This window comes from Cetorhinus maximus, chromosome 7 (assembly GCF_964194155.1).
Source record: "Cetorhinus maximus chromosome 7, sCetMax3.hap1.1, whole genome shotgun sequence".
NCBI classification, from domain to species: Eukaryota; Metazoa; Chordata; class Chondrichthyes; order Lamniformes; family Cetorhinidae; genus Cetorhinus; species Cetorhinus maximus.
In genome coordinates, this window is record NC_135885.1 from 80,066,257 (window position 1) to 80,092,375 (window position 26,119).

General features: G+C 42.3%; 1 protein-coding gene across 3 annotated transcripts in view; it reads left to right on the forward strand.

Annotated features, from left to right (window-relative positions):
- The window catches only part of LOC144682893 (protocadherin Fat 3-like), a 689,075-nt gene that overhangs the window by 54,953 nt on the left and 608,003 nt on the right, over positions 1-26,119 (forward strand). The gene's annotated exons all lie outside the window — the stretch shown is intronic.

The following is a 26,119-nucleotide window of genomic DNA, read 5'->3' on the forward strand; positions in this document are numbered from 1 at the left end:
TAAATCCAGACTAAAATTCATCTTTGGTTTCTCGCCATTTTAGTGTTACCTTAAAAATGGCCAGAGTGAACTGTCTGAGTCACTCAAATCTGATGTTTTTTTTCTACAAAGAGGAACTCAAAAATATTGTGCTTGTGTTGAATTTAGGCCAACTATTATGTTTATTTTAACTATTATCATTAAACTAAGGTTTAAAGACAGAAGTGTACCTTTACAACAGTTGTCCTTAAAATCTGTAATATCATGATTACATGTTTGTGACAGATTATAGATATGATTAATTGATTGTGTTTAGGAATGTCTTATAGAATTACATGAAATACCCAGCACAGGAACAAGCCATTCGACAACTAGTCTGCCTTGATGATTATGCTTCACGCCCTCCCATTCCATCCACCTCATCTCCGCCTTTCAACATATCTTTCTATTCCCTTTTATTTCATGTATGTGTTTTTTTGAAGGAGTACTAATTAATTTCCAAAGTCACAACCTGTGGTAGCTAGTTCCACATTCTTAACACTGAGTAATGAAATTTCTTCTTATGTTCCTGTTGGAATAATTGTTAATTATTTTGTATTTATGACCCCTAGTTTAGGATTCTGCCATGTGAAGAGGTTGGAGGAACTTTTCATAGACAGGAGGAGGTGAATTTGGGTGTGTGTGGGGAGTTAAGTCCCCTCGAGAGAGAGAGAGAGAGAGAGAGGGAGAGGAATGAGAGCTGCAACCTATGTTATTCTGAGGAATACTGTGCAGGGGAATGCTGCACAGCATTCTGTGATGGGGGAATCAGTATGTGGGATTGGGCACCTGAAAGCGTTATGCTACTCAACTTAAGCACCATACTGAGGACCTTGAACCTTTTGGAGTGCAAGGTCCAAGTTGAAAGGATCACACCTCTGTGGCTGATTTCCTTAGCCACTTCCATACATGCTTCATTGGCTGGAGAGGTTGCCCTTTTCCCCATGTCCTAGGGGAAGAGCTTCTCACTGCAATCCCTGAGATCCCACATCAGGTAAGAGTGGGAGTCCCAGGGAGCAATCTTCCCAGATCACCTCTCCATACCTGTGGTTGTAACTGCCTAAAACTCCATGTGCAGTTGAGCTTTTCTGAACCATTTTGGGGTCTCCTTAATTATAAATCCTACCTTTGATAGATATGGGACACGATCCTGCCCACCCTTCGTGATTGATCAGAGAACCCAGATTAATTCAGTTAAAAACAAAGCCAGCTCTTGCTGGTAATGGGTTCCAGACCCAGTACAGATCCCATAGTTTCAGCAGGGATAAAGATATGAAAATTCCACCTATTCTCTCTACATCCACTCTGTACAGCCCATTCACAATTTTAAAAATGCCGATCAGTTCTCTTTCAATTATTCCCTTTCCTAAAGAAAAAATACCCAACCTCTTCAATCTTTCTCAATTGCTCTAATCCCTCTGTTCTAATACCATATTTGTAAATCTTTTTTGCACTTTCTCCAGACTTTCTATGCCCTTTTTCCAATGTGAACACCAAGCTGTATGCAGTATTCATAAAATGGGGCCTGAACAGGGTCCTTTACAAGTTTAACATAACTTCACTGCTTTTGAATTTTATATCCCTAAACTAAGTCTCAGTGCTTTGTTAACATTTTTAATTGCTTTGCTGACCTGCAATCTTGCTTTTAATGATTTGTTCACCTGTATCCCTCGAATCCTTTGCTTTTCTACCCCATTCAGTTTCTTATTTTCTGAACTGTAGGTGATGCTTTTTTTTAACCAAACTGCATCACTTCATTTATCTATGTTAATATTCATTTGCTGCTTAAGTGCCCATTTTGCAAGCTTTCTCATATGTTATCTTGCATTATTTACACACATTTATGACCTTCTACTTCTCTGCTGGAAGGTAGGGTCTGTTTTGTAGGAGATACAAACATACGAACAAGGAGCAGGGGTAGGCAGTCCAGTCCCTCGAGCCTGTTCTGCCATTTAATAAGATCATGGTTGATCTGATAATAATCTGAAATCTGCATCCCACCTACCGCCATTACCCCCTTGCTTACCAAGAATCTATCCACCTCTGCCTTAAAAATATTCAAAGACTCTGCTTCCACCATCGTTTCAGAAAGAGAGTTCCAAAGACTCACAGCCCTCTGAGAGAAGAAATTTCACCTCATCCCTGTTTTAAATGAGAGACCCCTTATTTTTAAACAGTGACCCCTAGTTCTAGATGTTTCTGCAAACGGAAACATCCTCTCCACATCCACCCTGTCAAAACCCTTCAGGATCTTTTATGTTTCAATCAAGTTTTACTCTTACTCTTCTAAACTCCAGCAGATACAAGCCTAGCCTGTCCAATATTTCCTCATAAGACAGCCCACCCATTCCAGGTATTAGTCTGGCAAACCTTCTCTGAATTGCTTCCAATGCCTTTACATCCTTCCTTAAATAAGGTGATCAATACTGTACACAGTACTCCCAATGACGCCAAAATCATCATACTATACAAAAACAAATGCAATAAAGGAGACTGCAACAGCTACAGGGGCATTTCACTCCTTGGCGTCATGGGGAAGGCCTTTGCTAGGGCCATACTTAAAAGACTCCATCTACTTGCAGGTGGAGTGTACCCGGAAGCACAGTGCACTATAGGGAACAGGTTGTACCCCTATATCTTACTTTTGTAGATCTCACTAAGGCATTAAAAAACATCAGCAGGGTAGGACTCTACAAGATTTTGGGAAAAACTGCCTGCCCACTAAGTTCTGATAAGAACTGATAAGACTGAGTTCCTCAGTCTCATCTGCCCTTCCTTGACAACATGTGTTGCACTGTACAGTTTGATGGCTCCTCTCCCAACTGTTTTGGAGTGAAACAGGGATGTGTCCTAGCCCCCATTCTATTTGGCATCATCTTCTCCATGCTCCTGACTTTGCCTTCTCTGAAGATATGGAAGAAGTCTACTTGCACACTAGGTCAGGCGGAAAATTCTACAATCTGGCAAGACTGAAAGCAAAATCAAAAATACATTGCATTCTAATCAGGGAACATCTTGAAAATGATGATGCTGCATTGGTCACCCACATGGCAACTCAGCTACAATGACTCATGGACTGTCTCTCCCGTGCCTGTAACTTGATCTCCCTGATATAAGCATCAAGAAAACCATGGTTATGGGACAAAGTGTTGTATCTCCGCCACTGATCACACTAAATAACACCCCACTGGAAATGGCGAGCAAATCCTGCTACCTTGAGTCCATGGTGACAGACAATCTGTCCCTTGATGCAAGGCTTGATACACGCATAGGGAAAGCTACAATCTTTGGCAGACTCATGAAACACACATGAGCTAACACCAAGCTGACCCTTAGGACCAAGCTGATGATTTATAAGGCTTTGTTCTCACCCTTCCTATGAATCCCTTCCTATCTATTAACTCAATTCATATGGATTCTATACCTATCTTACTGCTAGTTACATCATATTTTTCCAATGCCATTATGTTATCTTTAACTCGTACAGCTACTCACCTGCCTTCCATTTTCGCTCATTTCTAAATGAGATACAGTCCTAAACTAATCATGAACAAATAATCTTTGTTTAAAAACGTATGCTTCAGCAGAAGATCATGCTTACTTAAAATGGTCTCTTTTAAATTACACATCCTCTTTACATGAAATTGCTTATAATCTCATAAATGTTGAGATTATATGTTGCAGCAGTACCTTAGGTTGCACTAAAAAATAAATTAATGTGAAACAATTTTGGCCTTGCTTCAACGAAAAGCAGACTTTTGGTTCTGGCATAACCTCAGCCATCCAGGGTGACCTTTTGATGCAAAGGCATCAGCCTTGGTTCAGTGGTGGTACTCTTGTCTCTGAATCAGAAAGTTATTGGTTCAAGTCCTACTCCATGGACTTAGGCACTGATTTTGATGGGATGGCTTACGTAGGCGGGATGGAGCAGAGTTTTGGTCAGGAAACCTGAAATGCCCCTGTGTGTTGTGGAATTTTGACTCCATGCATGTTTTTTGTGCCAGGACTGTCGCCAGGAAGTCGGCCTAATTGACAGGCTTGGTGGGTGGAGAACACTCTGGAGCAGGTTGCAGCCCCAGGTAAGGAGCCTGTACATATGAACATACGAGTTAGGAGCAGGAATAGGCCACTTGGCCCCTTGATCCTGCTCCGCCATTCAATAAGATGATGGCTGGTCTGATTGGAACTTCAGCGCCACATTCCTGCCTTCCTCCAATAACCTTTCAACCCCTTGTTAATTAAGATTCTGCCTAGCTCTGCCTTAAAAATATTCAAAGACTCTACTTCCACCACCTTTTGAGGAAGAGATTTCCAAAGGTTCATGACCCTCTGAGAGAAAATGTTTCTCCTCATCTCTGTCTTAAATGAAAGACCCCTGTCTTAAATGTAGTTCTTTGTGGGTATGTGGGAGATGGATGTCTGATCCCTGACCCTGGGGGTGTTTTGGTATGGATAACATGGTTTGATTCAGAAGGGGAGCCATCTGACCCAAGGCAAGAGGGTAATCATGGTGGGACAGTGTGGAGGAAGCACCCCTGCTGCTCCTGGCCCACAAGGAGTGCTATAAAGGCACTTAGCTTTTTTCTGAAGATGTCCTCAGCTCCCTTCAGCTGATTTCCAGAGGTCTTGGAAACTCAACTTGCTGGGTTTAAGCCTGAGGCTGTAAGCCTCATTAAAATATTTAAATAGCCAGCCAGCGTCCTGGGGGAAGATTGACCCTGCAGCCGATAAACTTGGACGCGGGCAATTTGGAAGGGATTGAAGTTGGTTTGAGATTTTTAAAATAGACCCAAACCCAACCTATCTGTTTTTGGGGGTTAAAATCCCCTCGATCACCTAATCAAGGCTGACACTCCAATTCAACACTGAATGAGTGCTGCAATGTTGGAGATGTCGCATTTCAGTTGAGAAATTATGCCGAGGCACCATCTGCCTTCTCAGGTTATTGTAATAGATCCCAAGGCACTACGTAAATCAAAGGAGGTAAGTATTTACCCCTCAGGTAACATCACAACTTATCTTGTTATTTTTGCATTGCAGTTTGTGAGATCTTGCTGTATACACATTGACTGCGCATTTCCCTACATTATAATAGTGATTGTACAGGTTGTAAAGTGCCTTAGGGAGTCTTGAGGTTGTGAAATATAAATGCAGGTTATTTCTATTTTGTTTCCCTACCTCTTTTCGTTCCTTCCTTCTTTCCCTCACTCCTTCATTCTTTCTACATCTAGCCAGAGGTATAGGGTACTCACTTCCTCACTTGACACAGCTTCCTTGGGTCAGCTCATTTCTATGATAACTATTGTTCCTCAAACAGTTTTCTGTGTTGTGTAGGGTGCTACCCTAATTGTGGAGAGAGGGATGGGGTGGTGGAATGTCAGGGTGGGGGTAGAAAAAAATAAATTTTGGCGAAATTTAAAAGGGTATGGCCCCTTAAAAGTAAATGGCTGTAGGGGCTATGTGACAGCATTTAGGAAAGTTTAAAGCTCAAAATGGGTGAGGAGGGAAGGGAAGAAGAGACAGGAAGAGATAAACTAAATAGCGTGTGGGAGCAAATTATAGAATGGCCCAGTTATATGGACCTATTAGGACTATTGACGATTGTCAAAACGATAAATTTTAAAGATTGTCTTAAAGGCACGGTTAAAAATTGGAAACCCTGGGAATGGGGTCGGGAATGTTGGGAATTGGGTCCCGGCTGTCATTTTTAAAGGCCTGCTGAGTCTCATCTATTCCACAAAAATACAGCCCATGTAGCCTGGACTTGTTTTTGGTAAATCCACAAAAAAAAGAAAGTATAAATTCCACAGATCATTTTTGCCTTGTTATGCCCATTCAAGTGGGAGCCCTCCACCCATGGCATCAAGTAGGAACTTCCTGGAAACTTGAGGTAGTCTGTAAAGAAATTGCAGAAGTCATCTGACCCTCGGCGGCCATCTTAACAGTCTTGCTAGTGTTCATTTTCTAAAAATAAAAATTTTCTGTTCCAGAAAATTATATACTGAGTGCAGTCCATGATTAAAGTTATAAATAGGACATGCCTTCACTGGGCGTGACACCCTGTCTCAGCTCATCTGCTGCTGAAACCTTCATCCATGCCTTTAATACCTCTAGACTTGTCTAATCCAATGCACTCCTGGTTGGTCTCCCCTCTTTCTACCCTTCACGAATTTGAGGTCATCACTTGAATTGACATAACAGATGAAAACTCTCTGTGGAATTTACACTTGCTTTCGTTTGTGGATTTACCAAAAACAAGCCCAGACTCCATGGGCTGCATTTTTGTGGTGTGGGTGAGATTCAGCAGACCTTTAAAAGTGGCGGCCAAGACCCCAATTCCAGCATTCCCAACAACGTTCCCAGGATTTCCAATTTTTAACTGTGCCTTTTAAGTTAATCCTTAAAATTTTACCTTTTTGACCAATGGCCAATGGTCTTAATGGGTCCATATAACTGGGCCATTCTGTCATTTGCTCCCACATGCTATTTAATTTATTTCTGTCTGTCTCTTCTTCCCTTCTCCCCTCACCCCTTTTGACCTTTAAACTTTTCTAAATGCTGTCGCACCCCCTCTACCGCCATTTATTTTTAAGTGGCCATATTCTTTTAAACTCTGCTTCCCTAGTCCTAAATAGCACTATGTTCAATTTAGAGACTGTAGATGGGTCAAGAGTGGTTGTGATGAGGTGCAGCCCTGCGTTGTGCGTGTGTACCAGAAACTGACACATTTCAGATGATGTTGAGAGGCAGTATGTATATGCAAAATAGGATATTGCCAAGGATAAATTATTGTGGGAATACCAGAGCTAACTAACAGTGCAGGAGTGGGAAGACAAACCATTGCAGATGATTCCCTGACTACAATTAAATAAATAAGAATGGAACCAAGCTAGAGAGATTTCTCCTACCTGGACTATGGAGGAGAGACATTGGAGGAGGATGGTATGGTCAACAGTGTCAAAAGCTGTAGATAAGTTGAGAAGGATAAAGAAGAGTATTTTACCTTTGTTACAGTTAATGGTTTTCATGGCTGTTCAAGTCAATGTTATTTTGCATGAGGTGGGTGTGAAAAACGTTGTCCTTTTCTATACCCCAGGATCTCCTTCCTCTGTAGCAGCAGTACAGCACTCCTACAATAAGTTTGAGTTATAAAATGTAAGGGCTGAAATAAATCTCAAGAGCAGTGCCACATCTGTGCTGCAAGCCAGCTCCAGGTGTTTCTGGATAAATTAAAATTACTCCATACTTTTCCCTAATGACCCTTTCCTGGTGGCATAGAACCTTAAATATAATTTGGTTACTACCTCTACACTCTTCCATGTCTCAATATCCCTTGCCATGTGTGGGAATCAAAACAGACTATGCCAAATAATGCTATATCACAGCCTTAGTATGGTTATTAGATTTATTAGCTTGGCACTAGCAACAAAACCAAAAACCTTAATAATGTTCGCAATGACTCCTTCACACTGCATGTGATTTCCAATTATTTATAAATTTTTGCTCTATGACTTTAATGGGTACTACTGTGTTATGTACACATGTCTGAAGTGTTTTAGATCCAAAAGCATGTAGCTGCATTTATCTGTATAGAAGGACATTTGCTCTTCACACACTAACACGTTCTCCAAACTTATGTGCAACCTATATCATTCTACAAAACTCAATTTTGAATTATCTGTAAACTAGTAAATGGTACCAGTACTACCCACAGTGAAATTATTTATGAAAGTGATGATAAGCATTGGTCTCCACTCATGACCTGGCTCGTTAATGATGAAAGTTTGCCTAAGAGGTTTTCTATTCAGTATAATATCTGATTGCCAACCCCATGTGGAGAAATATTTCCAAGTAGCTGTCTATTTGTTACTTTATCAAAGGTTTTCTGGAAATCATCCATTAAATTGGTTATTTCCTCAAAGAGCTTAATGAGGTTAGTGAGGCAAGATCTCCTTTTCTGAAAACTGTACTGGAATTTTCTAATAGCTGCAACCCCTCCGCAGGCAATCATAAATCAAGTTCCTTATTATGCCTTCCATCACTTTCTCTACAACTGTTGTCAAACTAACAGGCCTATAATTTCCAGTGTCCAATCTCTCTGAAACTTTATGAGCCTGCCAACAGTCTGTTCGAAGAAACTCAGACCTGGAAGAGCTATTAAATATATAGGCAATGATTCAGACAATGCATCTCCCATTTCCTTCAACACTCAGGGTTGGGAGATCTGATGCGATTTAACCCAATCAGCATTAATGTCCTCACCCTAGTTAATACCATTACTGCATTAAAGACTAGAATCAATAACAAGATGAGCATCTGGAATCATTAGCACCTTAGTAATCTTCAGCAGCGAAAACAAATGGAAGGTATTTATTTCTCACTTCAGACATTTCCTGATCCTTGTAAACCTGACCAGGTAAATCTCGGTTTTTTATCGTTTTTATGGTTTTCAATTTTCTGTTTTCTGATGTAACTAAAAAAGCTTTTCCATCACTACTGCATCTATCTACAGTCCTATATTTGAATACCTTTTGTTGTTTCTTTCAGTGACTTTAGTAATCCTCATTTGTATTTTATAACAATCCCTACATTTGTGCGCAATTATCCTGTTTATATCTGGTAAAATATTGAATTTGAGGTTATTTTTTCAGTGAAATTCTCAGCTAATCTGAACTTTATGGAACAAGATCTAAGAATGGTTACAACACAGAAGGGGATCTTATGCCAGCTCTCTGCAAAGGCAATTCAGCAAGTCCCATTCTCCCAAACTCTTCTGTAGCCCTGCGAATTTTTCCCTTCAGGTGCTTATCCAATTCCCTTTTGAAAGCCACAATTGAAACTGCCTCCACCAACCTTTCAGGCAGTACATTGCAGTAGATTGTAATTCAGATTTTAACCACTTGCTGTGTTATATAGTTTTTCTTCATGTTGCCTTTGGCTCTTTTGCCATCAGTTTAAATGTGTGCCCTTTGGTTCTTAACCCTCTGACAATGGGAAGAGTTTTCTCTCTATTGATTCTCTCTGAACTTTTCAACATTTTGAACACTAGACAGCATTTATTGCCCATCCCTAATTGCCCTTGACAAGGTGGTAGTGAGCTGCCTTCTTGAATCACTGCAGTCCATGTGATGTAGGTTCACCCACAGCTATTAGAGAAGGAGTTCCAGGATTTTGACTCAACGGTGGCGAAGGAACGGTGATATAGTTCCAAGTCAGGATGGTCTTTGACTTGGAGGGGAATTTGCAGATGTTGGTGTTCCATTCGTTTGCAGCCCCTGGCTTTCTAGGTGGTAGAGATAGTGGATTTGGATGGTGCTGTCAAAGGGGGCTTGGCTAGTTGCTTCAGCAACACCTTGTAGATGGTGCACAGCCATTGTGTACTGGTGGAAGAGGGAGTGAACTTTTAAGGTGGTGGATGGGGTGTCATTCAAGCAGCTGCTTTCAGGCAAGTGATGAGTATTCCATTACACTCCTGATTTGATGGTAGACAGGCTTTGGTGAGTCAGGAGGTGAGTTGCTCGCCCAGTCTCTGTCTTGGTTTTGCAGTCACAGTATTTGTATGGCCAATCCAGTTCAGCTTCTGATCAATAGGAAACCCCATTGGGTCGAATTTTAAGGGGAGATAGTTAGATTTTCCCTTGTTGGTGATGGTCATTGTTTGGCAGAGTGGTGCAAATGTTACTTGCTGTTTATCTGTCCAAGCCTAAATGTTGTTACATGTGGACATGGATTGCTTCATTTTTGGCGGAATTGTGAATGATAAAACCCCAGCCATATTGCTGAAGGACTAGCTGCATCTCAAGCCAAGCTGTTCCAGTACAGTCACAACACTGCTTTCTACTCAACAAAGTGGATGGAGCTGAATACCGTGCAATCATCAGCAAATATCCCCACTTCTGACCTTCTAATAGAAGGAAGGTCTTCAGTGAAGCAGTTGAAGATGGTTGGGCCTGGGACAGAACCTGAGGAACTCCTACAGTGATGTCCTAGGACTGAGATGATTGAGCTCCAACACCACAGCCATCTTCCTTTGTGCGAGGTATGACTCCAACCACTGGAGAGTTTTCCCCTCATTCCCATTGACTTCAATTAGGGCTCCTTGATGAAATGCTGCCTTGATGTCAAGGGCAGTCACTGTCACCTCTGCTGTTGAGTTCAGCTCTTTTGTCCATACCTGGACCAAGACTGTAACAGGGAATTATAGTGGGAAAAATTCTAGAGTCCATTATAAAAGATTTCATAGCTGAGCACGTGGAAAACAGTGGCAGAATCGGACAGAGTCAGCATGGATTTATGAAAGGGAAATCATGCTTGACAAATCTACTGGAATTTTTTGAAGATGTAACTAGTAGAGTTGATGAGGGGGAGCCAGTGGATGTAGTTTATTTGGACTTTCAGAAGGCTTTCGACAAAGTCCCACATAAGAGATTGGCATGTAAAATTAAAGCGCATGGGATTGGGGTAATGTATTGAGATGGATAGAAAACTGGTTGGCAGACAGGAAACAAAGAGTAGGAATAAACGAGTCTTTTTCCGAATGGCAGGCAGTGACTAGTGGGGTACTGCAGGGATCGGTGCTGGGACCCCAGTTATTCACAATATATATTAATGATTTAGGTGAGGGAATTAAATGTAATAACTCCAAATTTGCAGATGACACAAAGCTGGGTAGGGGGGTGAGCAGTGAGGAGGATGCAGAGATGCTTCAGTGTGATTTGGACAAGCAGAGTGAGTGGGCAAATGCACGGCAGATGCAGTATAATGTGGATAAATGTGAGGTTATCCATTTTGGTAGCAAAAACAGGAAGGCAGATTATTATCTAAATGGCTATAAATTGAGAGAGGGGAATGTGCAATGAAACCTGGGTGTCCCTGTACACCAATTGCTGAAGGTAAGCATGCAGGTGCAGCAGGCGGTAAAGAAGGCAAATGGTATGTTGGCCTTCATAGCCAGAGGATTCGAGTACAGGAACAGGGATGTTTTGCTGCAATTGTACAGGGCCTTGGTGAGACCACACCTGGAATAGTGTGTGCAGTTTTGGTCTCCTTATTTGAGGAAGGTTGTACTTGCTATAGAGGGAGTGCAGCGAAGGTTTACCCGACTGATTCCTGGGAATTCAGGGCTGACATGTGAGGAGAGATTGAGCCGATTAGGATTATATTTGCAGGAGTTCAGAAGAATGAGAGGGGATCTCATCGAAACCTATAAAATTCTAACAGGACTAGACAGAGTAGATGCAGGAAGGACGTTCCCGATGGTGGGGGAGTCCAGAACCAGGTGTCACAGTCTGAGGATATGGGGTAGACCATTTAGAACTGAGATGAGGAGAAATTTCTTCACCCAGAGAGTGGTGAGCCTGTGGAATTCGTTACCACAGAAAGTAGTTGAGACCAAAACATTGTATATTTTCAAGAAGGAGTTAGATATAGGGGTGAAAGGGATCAAAGGGTATGGGGAGAAAGCGGGAGCAGGCTTTTGAGTTGGATGATCAACCATGATCACAATGAACGGCGGAGCAGGCTTGAAGGGCCGAATGGCCTACTCCTGCTCCTAGTTTCTATATTTCTATGTAATGAGGTCTGCAGCCGATGGTCCTGGAGAAACCCAAATGGCGCATCAATGAGCAGGTTTTTAGTGAATAATTGTCACTTGATAATACTGTGGTTGAAATCTTCCATTGCTTTGCCGATGATTGAGACTGAACTGCTGGGGTGGTAATAAGCCGGATCGGATTTGTCCTCCTTTTTGTGGACAGGGCATTTCTGGGAAGTCTTCCACTTTGTTGAGCAGATATCAGTTTTATAGCTGTAGTGGAACAGCTTGGCTTTAGCTGCAGCTAGTTCTTCAGCAATATAGCTAAGGTGTCATCAGGACCCATAGACTTTGCTGTATCTAGTGAGCTCAGCCATTTCTTGATATAACATTGAGTGAGTTGAATCAGCTGATGGTTGGGATCTCCGGAGGAGGATGAGATGGATCATTCACTTGGCACTTTTGGTTAAATATTGTTGTAAATGTTTCAGCCTTGTCTTTTGCACTGTTACGACCGCAGCTGATGTTATTCTCTGAGCAAGCCAAATCCCAGAGGGAAACTTGTCTTACTGATCATAACCTTTTTTTTTGTATTTTTGAAAACGAGGGAAAAACTACTGATCCCAGAAACACAATCCTAGTACACTAAAATTATAAGATTTATTAACAAGAAGAAAAAAAGCTTAAACACACAAGATTAAAATAACACAGTTTAACAGTCTTACAAAACTTCCCCAAAAAACCCACTTGATCAGAACACACAAGTAAACTATTTGGCAACAGCTCCCTTACAGATTGTAACCACACAAATCCAGTCATATTATCCAAGGCAAAAACAGCTGCTACTTTAATAAAGTATACTACACAACTCCTCACTCTCTTCCTTTCTACTGTGGAAAAAAACCAAAGGAAGTTCAGGAACAGACTGCACTCTAAAAACAAAGACTCCTCTGGCTTGAAACTGGATAGCTGCTTCAAATTCACAGCTTTTCTCAGCACAGAGCTCGTCGCAGGCCATCTTCCCCACACAGCCAGCACTACTCAACTAAACATCTTTCCTTAAATATTTTTTCCCCTTTGATCTTGGACTCCATTGTTCTAAGCACCTCTTTGAACTCAATTTTTCCAAAATATAAAAACCTTTCATGTTTTCCTATTGCCTCCACTTTTGGGTCAAATAAATTTAATAACCTTCCCTTGTTTACCTATGAAACCTTTGTAAGTCATAAAAGCCCTTTGCCATTTGTAAACCCCCTTTGAAATTTAGCAGCTGAAAAATTAAGTTGCTACTTCTCTTATGCAAATTTCAAACCCAATCTATTTACTTGTACATTCAACTTCGCCATGGCCTCTCATTACAAAAGCATGCATCTAGCGTCTTTATCTTTCATCTTTCTGCTCCCACAGACAAGCTGTCTTTACTAACCTTCCCCCAGTTTAATTACTCACTCACATGCACTCACATTCTCACTCCCTCATGCACTCATTCACGCACTCACTCACTCACTCGCTCACTCACTCATGCACTCACTCACGCATGCACTTGCGCACTTACCCATGAGCTCACTCACTTGTTTACAGAATATCATCATAGTCCCAAAAATATTTTTAAAAAATAACATCCATCTTCACAGCATGCATATACTGGGCTCTCCCATAATTGAGGATGGCGTTTTTATGGAGGCCTCTTCTCCTCCTGTTAGTTGTTAATTGTCCACCACCATTCGTGATTGGATGTAGCAGGATTGCAGAGCTTTGATATGATCTGCTAATTGTGGAATTGTTTAGTTCTGACGCATGCTGAGTCTGCTGTTGGCATGCACTTAGGCCTGTATTGTTGGTTCATCAGCTTGGCACCCCATTTTTAGGTATGCATGGCATTGTTCCTGGTATGCTCTCCTACACTCCTCATTGATTCAGGGTTGGTGACCTACCTGATGGTAAAGGAATGTGTCTTACAGATTATGAAATTCTGGTTACAGTTCTGCAGCTGCTGATGGCCCAGAACATCTCATGGATGTCCTGTTTTGAGCTGCTGAATATCTTCTGAATCTGTCCCATTTAGTACAGTGGTAGTGCCACACAACACGGTGAGACCTTGTCTCCACAAGAAGTGTGCGTTGGACACTCCTACAAATACTGTCATGGGCTGATCCACCTGCAACTAGTAAAAGTGAGGACAAAACCAAACAGGTTCTCCTGTGTGTTGAATATTCTCTCACCACCTACCGTAGGTACAGTCTTGCTTTGACTTTCAGGACTGAGTGAGCTCAGTCAGTAGTGATACTACAAAGCTACAATTGGTGATGGGCATTGAAGTTCTCCGCCCAGAGTACATTCTCTGCCCTTGTTATCCTTATGCACTAAGGATTGATCAGATGAGAGAGGGTGATATGTGGTAATCAGCAGGAGGTGTCCCACCCTGTTTTTGACCTGATGCTATGAGACTTCATGGGAACCAAAGCCAATGTTGAGGACTCCAGGTACACTCCCTCCCAACTGTGCCACTCTGGTGGGTATATTTTGTTGGTCAGATGGTATGTATTCAGGGATGATGATGGAGGAGTCAGGCAAGTTGGCTGTAAGGTATAATTTGTTAAGTAAGACTCTGTCAGGCTGTTGCTTGACTAGCCTGTAATACAGCTCTCCCAATTTTGGCAGAATGGATTGGGTTGGGTTTGTTTCTTTTCCTGTCCGTTATTTGGGTCAATGCCGGGTGGTCCATCTGGTTTTATTCTTCTTAGATTTTTTCAGAGTGGTTTGATGCAACTGCATGGCTTGCTAGGCAACTTTAGAGGGCAGTTGAGAGTCAGCAATATTGCTGTGCAGTCACATATAGGCCACACCAGATAGGCATACTTTATTCCCTAAAGGACATTGTGAAGGAGTTAGGTTTTTACCTGCATCTGGTTTCACAGTTGCCATTACTGATTTTAGCTTTATTTTCCAGCTTTATTTATTAACTGAATTAAATTCCCCACCTGCTGTGCTGGGAATTGAATTCATGGACTGAATTTTTCAGGCGATCTTAGTGGGTGGGTGGACAGCAGGATGCTGGAGTGGCATTTGGCCAAAGCTGGCCAAATAAGAGGCTGCCACCATCCAATTGAGAATGGTGGACTGCCTCCAAGAACTGTCCGCCCAATCAAAGGGCTGTTGACTGAGTCACGACATCTAGAGCAGTGGTCATTTCTGAGGCTGCAGCACCAGGATGAGAGGGCCTTAATGGTGAGGCACCCTCAAAGCGAAGTTGAGGTTTTTTTGAGGAAGCCGGAGCCAAACTAGCAAACGCTGGCAATCAGAGGGTGACGGGGGTGGGGTTTGGGCGCAGTGCACTGGCAGTACCATTGCCACAGGGGCAGCTATTGCACCAGAGGCCCCTCTGTGAACCATGGAGTACCCATGAAGCAGAGCCCCTACCACTGCCATTGGCTATATTCCATGGCAGAGGGAAGACGTTGGGCTGTCGTCAAGATGCCTCTCTCCCACCTCCCCACCCCCGCCCCAATATTGCCAACCTTCCAGCCTGTCAGCCACTGAAGTACGTTTGTGTTTCAGGCCCAATTATTCCCCAGTCTCTAAGTTCACTTCACTTAAGAGCTGCACCTGGTCTTGAGGGAGAACTTGAAAAGAGAGGAACGTTATGGAGTTTGAACGATAGTACAGAACTCATGGAGTGCATTATGTTATACAAATAAGGTGCTCAAGCATATAATAATGTATGTAATGAGAATATAGCAGAAAAATAGATTGGTCCTTATTTATTTGTAATATGCCATCTTGTGTCCTCACAGAATGAGATGAACCCAACCAATTTCAAACTGAACCAGGGGATCACAGTTGTTATATCATGTTAAAGGAATATGCAAATGAGCTAGTAGCCAGGATTTAGAGCAGTATGTGACCAACAGCTAGTGTTGTGTGTAGTGTGTATATATAGAATTGCAGTGGTGCTGTTCTCATGAGTAATAATTGCTGAAGCTATAAAGTAGATATAAGTGCAGAGCCATCCTGCACTGTATCTTCAAATAAACCAAACCCACATCCAGTTTACCAGTCGTCTGTGTGAGGTTGGTAAGTTTATGTAAAGCAAACATAGAAACACATCATGGTGGCAGTGATGCAAGTTTGAAGGCCAGAGGATGAGCCACAGACAGACAGAGGCTGGATATGGATTAAAACCTGGGAGGAAGAATCCCTCTGCAGACGGTGCTCTGTAGAATGGAGAGTGTCTGATTTGTGGACTAGCTGGATCGGTAATTAACGGGAGCAGCAAGTCACTTCAGAGTTGTGCTATGCAGTTGGTCTGGAAAAACCGAAGGGCCTTTGTGGCGTCCTTGGCTACTGCGCAAAAAGGACAAAAGTGTATCAATCAGAAAAAACCTGAACTTCAATCACGGAACGAGAGGGAAGGAGAAAAAAAAACAGCAGCAATGCATCAGGCAGTGGTAAACATCTCCACAGGGTAGAAAGGTTACAAATCCCCTGCACAGTAGGAAGATGACCACTAAAATCCCCAACATGATTTGGAAGGCCACAGATGTCCTACCTAAATTTAGGCTTTTCAGACAGAGGATCAACCAATGCTTTTTAGATTTGTCCATCGCAGAACCTGAAAAACAAGCAGTAAAAATAAAATAGACTATTGGAAACAAGGGGTTGCATAGAGTCAACTCTTTAGGCCTCTCTGAGGAGGATCAGAAGGACGCTGTTAAGCTATGCAGCATTCTGGAGGATCAACTTCATGTAAAAGTGAAATTCAGAATTCACCATTAGGAGCTGATGCCCTACGGACAGCAACCACAAGAATCAATTGATCAATTTGTCAGCAGGTGCCATGATAAAGGCAAGGACTGCGATTTTTCGGAAGCTGAGCTGTCTGAACGGATAATGGAGTTAGCTATTGTTTCATCGCTGATCGAAGCCTTCTAAAAAGACCTTTTGGAGAAAGAGAAAGGTCATGATATTGACATACTGTAATAGATGGCAGAAAGTACAAAGCCATTGTGCTGGACATCAACACCTATAAGCATTACGTGCAGCTACCAGTATTGGTGCAGTAGCCCGGACATAGAAAGCAAGCAAGCCATGTGGGAATTGCAGTTTACAGCACCCATCGCAGAGCTGTCCTGCGTTCCAAGATCTTTTGCAAGATATGCAGTGTAAAAGGACATCGGGCTCACCTATGTAGGAAATCTGGCTCCAGCGGTGTGACCAGAGGTTACAATAAAATACAACCAAACAAAAAGAATGTGCAGCATACTGGCAGCAACAACAGAGACAGAGGCCTGCATAAGTGCAAGCAGATACCTGAGGTCAGTGGCCAAGCAGACCAGGGTGGAGATTCTGAGTGGAAGAATCTTAATTGGAAAGGGAACAGGCCTTCCACACAGAATGTGTGGATGAAGTCAAACGGTTAGAGGCCTTTGCTGCTATCAGCATCATATGCTCAAAGAAATGTGGCAAACACACACTCACAGCCGAAGTAAACATCGGGAGCGAGCGCGCACATCTTGCCAATCAGGATGCTGAAGGATTATGTATCTGGATCATTGAAAGTCAATGATACAACCTTGACATCCAAACTAACTGCATACAATGTGTCACCTATTCATTGCATAGGTACGTTAACATTGAAATGCAGCTACAGCAAGTCTGCCTGAAACCACAAGTATTCTATTTGGTGGACAAGAGCGGACTAGAAATAGCAGGGTTAACGGCATGTATGGAATTGTGACCATACACAAGATCACCAAGATACCAAATGCGGCAGAAGAAGCCAAAAATAGTCGCACTGAGTCAGTCCATGACCTACAACAGATATACCCAGACAGTTGTGCAACACCCAGCACCTCCAACTGCATGTAGAATACATCGAAATATGAACTTGGAAAGTGAATTGTGGAAGACCACAGCCAACCAATACTCCAATAACACACAGGATGCCAACACGCCTACCAGTTAAGAACAGCTAAGTGACAAGTCTAGATCTCAGGAAGGTCACACCATCATGAGATCTGAGAGGGTTAACAAGCCACCCATATGCTACACAATCTCTTAAAATCTTAAGCAAAGATCTATCTTTTGTGTAAATCGCTTTCACAGCCACCCTATCGTGCATGTATTTTTACTTTTAATGTCTAAAATGTTACCTTGGAAGTAAAAGGGCATGTTGTGATATCACTTTAAGGGAATGTGCAAATAAGCAAGTAGCCAGGATGTTGAGCAGTATGTGAGCAACAGCTAGTAGTGCAAGCAGTGTGTGTGTGTGGAATTGCAGTGGTGCTGTCCTTGTGAGTAATAATTGCTGAATCCATAAAGTAGATGTCTGCCACCCAGTGCTGTATCTTCAAATAAACCAAACCTACATCTAGTTTCCCAGCCTTGTGTGTGAAATTGGTAAGTTTGTGTAAAGCAAACATCGAAACACAACAATCGCTAATCACCATCATCATCATCATGTGAAATAGACGTCAGTAAAGATACACACACCACAGAAGACTTCAATACTGCTCAACACAAAAACAAAAACAAAAATACCTGGAAAAACTCAGCAGGTCTGACAGCATCTGCGGAGAGGAACACTGTTAATGTTTCGAGTCCGTATGACTCTTCAACAGAACTCAGGAAAAATAGAAGAGAGGTGAAATATAAGCTGGTTTAAGGGAGGTGGGACAAGTGGAGCTGGATAGAGGGCCAGTGATAGGTGGAGATTGTCAAAAGGCAAGTGGAGAGTATTCCAACATATCCCTGACTTGTGCCTTATAGGTGTGGCTGCAGAACGACAAGGATTGGGTCCTGAATATTGAGGGATATGTGACTTTCAAGAAGAATGGGAAGCTAGGTAAAGTTAGAGGATTGCACTGTTGATCAAGGATGGCATTGGTGCAATAGTTAGAGATGATCTTGGTTTAGGAGATCAGAACGTAGAATTGGTTTGGGTGGAGATGAGGAGTAGTAAGGGAAAGAAGTCACTAGTGGAAGTGGTCTACAGGTCTCCTAACAGTAACCACAATGTAGGACAAAGTATCCAAGAAGAAATATGCGGTGCTTGTGATAAATGGACGGCAATACTCATGGATGATTTTAATTTAAATATAAACTGGAAAGATCAGTTTGGAAATAGTAGCCCAGCTGAGTTCATAGAATACTTTTGAGATAGATTCTTAGAGCATCACACTCTGGAACTAACCAGAGAGCAGGTTATATTAGACTTGGTATTGTGTATTGTGACAGATTAATTCATGACCTCAGTGAAGATACCCATAGGTAGCAGCGACCACAGTATGATTGAATTTTACATCCAGCTTGAAAGGGAGAAGATTGGATCTAAGGCTAGTATTTTTAACTTAAGTAAGGACAACTATGTGGGCATGAAAACTGAGCTAGCTTGAAATGATACTAGGCTAGGGATTAGGTCAATAGAGAAGCAGTGTTGGATATTTAAGGGAATATTTCAGAATATTCAAAATAAGTATATTCCTACTACAAAGAAAAATTCTAAGTGGAGGACCTACCATCCGTGGTTAACTAAAGAAGTTAAGCAAAGTATCAGACTTAAGGAAAAAGCATATAACTGCGCAAAGGTGAGTGGCAGATTAGATGATTGGTCAGAATATAAAGAACAGTAGAAAATGACTGCTTAATCAGGAGAAAGAAATTAGAGTACAAGAGGAAGCTAGCTAGAAATGTAAAAACAAAAAGCAAAAGTTTCTACAGGCATTTAAAAAGGAAAAAGAGTAAGTAAAGTGAATGCTGGTCCTCCAGAGAGTGACAATGGAGAGTTAATAGTAGATGATATGGAAATGGTGGATGAAATGAACAAATGTTTTGCTTCTGTCTTCACTATAGAGGATGCAAAAAACTTACCAGCAATTGCTGTAAATCAGGAGGTGGAAGGGAGAGGGGAACTTGGTGAAATTACAATAACTAAGGAAGCGATACTGAGCAAACTGATGGAGCTGCGGGCTAACAAATCTCTGGGTCCTGGTGGACTTCATCCTAGCGTCTTAAAAGAGGTGGCTAATGAGGTACTAGATGCATTGGTGTTAATTTTCCAAAATTCACTAGATTCTGGAAAGGTTCCATCGGACTGGAAAGTGGCAAATGTAACCCCTCTATTCAAGAAGGGAAGGAGGCAGGAAATTATAGGTCAATTAGCTTGACGTCTGTCATGGGGGAGGTGTTAGAATTGATCCAGAGGTTTTAGCTGGAAACGTAGAGAAACTTAAGGATATCGGAAAGAGTCAGCATGGTTTTGTGAAAGGGAAATCATGTTTCTTTAGCCAATTTATTGGAGTTCTTTGAAGAAATAAGATGCGTTATGGATACTGTACTTGGATTTCCAAAAGGCATTTGATAAGGTGCCACATCAAAGGTTATTTCAGAAAAGAAAAGCTCATGATGTAGGGGGTAACATATTAGCCTGGATAGAAGATTGGCTGGCTCGCAGAAAACAGAGTATGCATAGATGCACCATTTTCTGATTGGCAGGATGTGATGAGTGGAGTCCTGCAGGGGTTTCTGCTGGGGCCTCAACATTTTACAATTGATATCAATGACTTAGATGAAGGGAGTGAAGGCATGGTAGCTAAGTTTGCAGATGACACAAAGATAGGAAAGTATGTTGTAAAGAGGACATAAGGAGGTTGCAGACCGATATAGATACGTTGAGTGAGTGGGCAAAAATCTCGGCAGATGGAGTGTAACTTGGGAAAATGTGAAGGGATATTCACTTTGGCAGGAAGAATAAAAGAGCAGAGAATAAACAGAGAATGACTGCAGAATTCTGAGGTGCAGAGGGATCTAGGTATTCTAGTGCATGAGTCACAAAAGTATGCAGGTGCAGCAAGTAATTAAGAAGGCTAATGGAATGCTATCCTTTATTACGAGAGGAATTGAACATAAAAGTAAGGATGTTATGCTTCAGTTATAAAGGGCATTGGTGAGTCCACATCTTGAATATTGTGGCAGTTTTGGTCTCCTTATTTAAGGAAGGATGTAAATGTATTAAAGGCGGTTCAGTGGAGGTTTACTAGATTAATTCCTGGAATGAGTGAGTTGTCTTATGAGGAAAGGATAGACAGACTGGGCTTGTTTCCACTGGTATATAGAAGAGTGAGGGGTGATTTGATTGAAGTATATAAGATTCTGAATGATATTGACAAGATTTAAAATTAGGGGTTGCCCTTTTGTGACAGAGATGAGGAGAATTTTTTTCTCTGAGGGTTTTGTGACTTTGGAATTCTCTGCATTGAAAGGCGGTGGAGGTGGTGTCATTGAATATTTTTAAGGTGGAGGTAGATAGATTCTTGTTAGGCAAGGGAGTCAAAGGTTATTGGGGATAGATAGGAATGTGGAATTTGAAACACAAATAGATCGGCCATGATCTTATTGAATGGCGGAGCAGGCTCAAGGGGCTGAATGGTCCACTTTTTCCTGTTTCGTATGCTCTTAACAAGATTTCGGGAGCCTGGAAGTGAACTACTCACCGCAGAATTCCCAGCTCCTGACCTGTTCTTTTAGCCAAAGTATTTATGGCTGGCCCAGTTCAGTTTCTGGTCAATGGTAAGTCCCAGGATGTTAATAGTGGGTGACTCAGTGTTGGGAATGCCATTGAATGTCAAGGGCAGGTGGTTACATTCTCTTTTGTTGGAGACGATCATTGCCTGGCACTTGTGTGGTGCAAATGTTACTTGCCACTTATCAGACCAAGTCTCAATGCTGTCCAGGTCTTGTTGCATATGGGCATGGGGCTGTTTCAATATCTCGGGAGTCACAAATGGCACAGAACATTGTGTGATCATCAGCAAACATCCCAGCTTCTGACCTTATGATGAAGGGAAGACAGTTGATGAAGCAGCTGAAGATGGTTGGGCCTAGCACAGTCCCCTAAGGAACTCCTGCAGCGATGTCCTGGAGCTGAGATGATTGACCTCCAACTACCACAACTACCTTCCTTTGTCCCAGCATTGACTCCAACCATTGGAGAGTTTTCCCTCTGATTCCCATTGACTTTAGTTCTGCTAGGACTCCTTGATGCCGCACTTGGCCAAATGCTGCTTTGATGTTAAGGGCAGTCACGCTCACCTCTTGAATTCAGCTCTCTTCTCCATGTTTAGATCAAGGCTCTAATGAGGACAGAAGCTGAGTGGCCCTGTCAGAATCCAGCCTGAGTGTCAGTGAGCAGGTTATAGCTGTGTAAGGGCTGCTTGATATCACTGCTGACTATACATTCCATCACTTTTCCAATGATTGAGAGTAGACTTATTGCAAGGTAACTGGCCAGGTTGTATTTATGCTGCATTTTGTGGGCAGGACTCCCTGGGCAATTTTCCACATTGTCGGGTAGATGCCAGTGTTGAGCTGTACTGGGACATGGCTAGTTCTGAAGCAAAAGTTTTCAGTACTATTGCCAGGATTCATAGCCTTTGGAGTATCCAATGCCTTCAGGCATTTCTTGGTATAACATGGAGTGTATCAAATTAGCTGAAAACTGGCATCTGTGAAGGTGGGGCCCTCAGGAGGAGGCAGAGATGAATCATTCACTCGGCACATCTGGCTGAAGATTGTTGCATCAGCCTTGACTTTTGCACTGATGTGCTGGGCACCCCCTATCATTGAGGATGGGGATATTTGTGGAGTCTCCTCCAGTTAGGTGTTTAATTGTCCACAACCATTCACTGCTGGATGCGGCAGGACAGTAGAGTTTAGATCTGATCCATTGGTTGCAGGGTTGTTTAGCTCTCCCTATCACATGCTGCTTCCATTGTTTGGCATGGAAGTAGTCCTGTGTTGTAGCTTCACCAGGTTGACATCTCATTTTTAGGTATGCCTGATGCTGCTCCTGGCATGCCCTCCTGCACTCTTCATTGGAATTAAATAATAATTATTACAACATATTTCCATTATTGAGAAACACCTGATAACTATATTGTCACTTAAGTAGAACTAGGAGATGAGGTTAGAGATTGTAGTTGTATACTGTCCTGCTGCTGTTGACGGCACATTGCTCATGGTGCCCAGGTCTGATTTGCTAGATCTGTTCAAAATCTATCCCATTTAGCATAGTGGTAGTGCCACACAATATGGTGGAGGATGTCCTCAATGTGAAGAGAGGACTTCATCTCCACAAGGGCTGTGTTTTTAAAAAATATGTATTCTTTCATGTGACATGGGTGACACTGGCAAGGCCAGCATTTGTTGCCCATCCCTAATTGCCCTTGAACTGAGTGGCTTGCTAAGCCATTTCAGAGGGCAGTTAAGAGTCAACCACATGATGGAGTTACATAGGCCAGGCCAGATAAGGATGCCAGATTTCCTTCCCTAAAGGACATTAGTGAAACAGATGGGTTTTTACAACATTCATTGATAGTTGTCATGGTCATATTCCAGGTTTTATTAATTGAATTTAAATTCCACAAGCTGTCGTGTGGGATTTAAACCCATGTCCCCAGAGCATTAGTCTGGGCCTCTGGATTACTAGTCCAGTGACCTTACCACTACGCCACCATCTTCCCTCACTCTGACCAATATTGTCATGGACAGATGCATCTACCACCGAGCCACTCTTGATGATGTATATTGATGTCCTCCACCCAGAGTACATTTCTGTGCCCTTGCCACCCTTAGTGCTTCCTCCTGTGGTGTTCAGCATGGAGAAGTACTGATTCATCAGCTGAGTGAGGGCGGTTGGTGGTAAAGAGCAGGAGTATGTTTTGCCTGTGTTTGACCTGATACAACTAGACTTCATGGGGTCCAGAGTCAATGCTGAGGACTCCCAGGGCAACTCCCCCCTGACTGTATACCACTGTGCCGCCACCTCTGGTGGGACTGTCCTGCCAGTGTGACAAGATGTATCCAGGAATGGTGATGGCAGTGTCTGGACCATTGTTTGTACAATGTTCTTCAATAAGTATGACCTTCTTGATATATATAAATGATCTGAATTTTGGTGTGCAGGGGACAATTTCAAAGTTTGCGGATGACACAAAACTTGGGAGAATTGTAAACTGTGAGGAGGACAGTGTAAAACTTCAGAAGGACATTGACATATTGGTGGAGTGGGCAGATAGCTTGCAGATGAAGTTCAATGTGGAGAAGTGTAAGGTGATACACTTTGGCACAAAAAACATGGACAGACAGTATAAAATAAAGGGTACTATTCTAAAGGATGTGCAGGAGCAGAGAGACCTGTGTGTATATGTACATAAGTGATTAAAGGTGGCAAGACAAGTAGAGAGAACTGTTTCGAAAGTATACTGTATTCTAGGCTTCATTAATAGGGGCATAGAGTCCAAGAGCAGGGAGGTTGTGATCAACTTATATAAGACACTTGTTAGACCTCAGCTGGAGTATTGTGTACAGTTCCGGCTGCCACGCTATAGAAAGAATGTGAACGCATTGGAGAGAGTGCAGAAGAGGTTTACGAGAATGGTTCCAGGGATGAGACACTTCAGTTATGAAGAAAAATTGGAGAAGTTGGGACTGTTTTCCTTGGAGAGGAGAAGGCTAAGAGGAGACTTGATAGAAGTTTTCAAAATGAGGGGCCTGGACAGAGAGTTAGATACTGTTCCCCCTCAAAAATGAATTGAGAACCAGAGGGCACAGTTTTAAAGTGTTTTGCAAAAGAAGCAAATGCGAGATGAAAGAAGACCTTCTCGCACAGCGGGCAGTCAGGGTTTGGAATGCACTGCCTGGAAGTGTGGCGGAAGCAGGTTCAATTGAGGCATTCAAGAGGGTATTTAATGATTATTTAAATAGAAACAATGTGCAGGGTTACGGGGAAAAGGCAGGAGATTGGCACTAAGTTAAAGTGCTCAGAGAGCCGGTGCAGACACAACAGGCCAAATGGCCTCCTTCTACACAGTAACAATCCTGTGATTCTGTGACTATGTCAGGCTGTTGCTTGACATAACCATACTCCCCATTAGCTTTTAATTCCACATTTTTTAAAATTGAATTTAAATCCCACCAGTAGCTGTGATGGGATTTGAATCTATATACCCCAGAGCATCAGCCTGGGCCTCTGAATTGCTCATCCAGACATTACCACCACACCGCCACCTCCTCTCAGGGATTTCTAACAATGGCTGAGAGGTTTGGCTCCATCACAAAGTGATACTCTGATGATTTTGCTTCATGTCTTATTGTATAGCACCAGAGGTTCTCTTGACACTGCAGTAATGCCTGTAGTAATTAAAAGGGAATATTCACCTTGAGACAGCTACTTCCAAAGAACTTGTCATTGTGTACCTACTTCATTTAAAAATCTTTATAGTCTTCCCATTAGAATTACCGTATTTTACTGAATGACAGCCCAGGGGCTATTGATCAGATAACACTTTTATTTAACTAGAAGTGGAAAAGAGTGTTGCTGATGTGATCAGCATGGGGGCTGTTTACCTGGAAATATTAAATTAAAATATCTCCATGATGATTGGGAGCTATCTGCCTTTTGAAGCAGTCACAAATTAGTTTTTTGGGCCACTGTTTTCGGATGGACATCCTCCATGCAGCTCCTCCTTAGTGACATAACTTTTCTCTAACTATAAATGCAAATGCATTCTCGCTGATGACAGCAGAGCAGCTATTCACAGGTTTGCCTTGAGAAAAATTTTAAAATGTAACCTGTATCAAACATATGGGAACAAGTATGTTGTTGGGTAGCTACTTTTCTTTGCACTGATGCTCACCTTCATTATGCTATGGTGATTAAGCTATAGAATGATTTTTACCAGTTTAGTGCTATATCAGCTCAGGCTTCAACTTTTCTTATCTGCTGCTGATTTGCCCTGTTATGGAAACTTTCTGTTACAGACAGGAGGGGGGGTTAATTTAAACTGCCCTGATTTCCCCTCTCACCACCCATCTGTAAACATGTGTTTTGATGTGCTTCTCCGTTATAAATGGTGGCGTGTTTCCCAACCCTCAGTTTGATGTGATCCAATTTTCTATAAATAACCCCTCTTGAGATAGGATGAACTCACAGGGTTACTTTATTTACACACACTCAAAACATGGTGGAGGTGGGGAGGTCACTACATAGACTCTGTGTACTTATACAGTAAAGAGGGTTAGAGAAAGAAAGATTTACAGGGCGAAGACCGCAGACAAATAATTATTTTACATGTGTCCAGAGTCTAGAATCAAAATCCAATGGTATATTCCTGCACAGATGTTGGCAGAGTGATAACTGATGCTGGATAATTCACTTTTCCAGTTGAGATGACTTCCACGATGAGATAGGCATGCAGAAATGAATCAGTCTTGTAGGCAATGGTACATAGGTTCCAGTCAAAACAGTGTAGATGGGGCCAGGCATTCAAACCTGGAGAGAGCCCCTTTTCTACACTGCTGCTTGGTAGATGAAAAATGGCAGACTGAGGTTTGCAGCTCCACAAGGCAATATTACTGGTTCCCCATCTAGGGGTTCATGTCACATGACTCCCGCCTCTCCACTCTGACTTTGACAAAGGGTTGTTAATGTTCTAAACATGAAATATTAAAGGGTGGTTGCAGGGTCATTTATCCTAACAGACAAATCGGCTCTGGTTGGCTAGGTCTAGC